General features: G+C 37.1%; 1 protein-coding gene across 5 annotated transcripts in view; it reads left to right on the forward strand.

Moving 5' to 3' along the window:
- Glra2 (glycine receptor alpha 2) overlaps nucleotides 1-1116 on the forward strand; it is a 270770-nt gene that overhangs the window by 241530 nt on the left and 28124 nt on the right. The gene's annotated exons all lie outside the window — the stretch shown is intronic.

Raw genomic sequence — 1116 nt, forward strand, 5'->3', positions numbered from 1 at the left:
TATATTAGCACTACTTGGCTACAAAGAATGGTAGGTTTGAAACGTTTGTTGGAAAATTGGAAGCACCTTGAAAACAATGTTGAGTGAAAGAAATCAGAAACACAAGCTTAAATGTCATATAGTTTCTCTCATTTGAATAATTCAAAGTACAAATAAAGTTCAAAATAAAAGAATGATGAAATTAAATGAGGAGATATTTTCCAAATGGAACTAGAACCAAGAGATGGAGAAGAGGGAGGGGAGAAGAAAGGGAGGATGTGAACATCACATGCATGCAACTACTCACAATGAATGTAATCATTATACATTGCATACAAACTAAGAAAAACAATGAAAATGAAATTGGGGAGAAATGAAGAGAGGTGGGAAGATAATGGGAATAAAAGCACATAAATAAGTGGAGTGTAAACATCATGTTTTGCAAACATGTACTAATAAAATTTAGGGGAAAAAAGATTATTTAAAGAGAAAGGATACCCGAAGTATTTCAGTGGGGGTGATTATATTAGATTAGGATGATTTCTTGAAACTGGATCAGAGTGACTAAAAATTTCTGAGAGGTCAAGGAGGGTCACATCAGGACATAGCTTACTGAATGGTTTGCCCTCTTAGATCTCTTTCCTTACCAATTTTCCTACAAAGCTTCCCACAGAGAATGGTCACCTAGTCCCCTAAACCATCCAGCACTTCCAACAGATGGTTAAAGACTTGACTATTTCTACCAAAGAATTCTCAAACTTCTAAAGTGGCATTTTCCATGTTCACTCATAGAGTTTCATCATCATATTTAGGTGAAGTCTATCTTTTTTTTTTTTTTTGTATTTTAGGGAAGGGTCTACAGGGTGTTCAGGGTCTCAATACTATTTTGGACTCATAGTGATCTGCCTGTTTATAGCCTTCCAAGAGCTGGGATTACAGGCGCAACAGCACTCCCTGTCTCAATCACTGTCTCAGTGTCCTCCAGGGGCAGAGCCTGCAAACCTCCATCCCCTGCGCCTGCTTACAGACGCTTTAATACACTGAGCTATTTGGCTGGCCCTAAGGTGAAGTTTATCTTTGCATAATTTCAACCTGTTATTTCTTTCTTTCTTTCTTTCTTTCTTTCTTTCTTTCTTT

This window comes from Octodon degus, unplaced genomic scaffold (assembly GCF_000260255.1).
Source record: "Octodon degus isolate 3935 unplaced genomic scaffold, OctDeg1.0 scaffold00069, whole genome shotgun sequence".
Taxonomy (NCBI): domain Eukaryota; kingdom Metazoa; phylum Chordata; class Mammalia; order Rodentia; family Octodontidae; genus Octodon; species Octodon degus.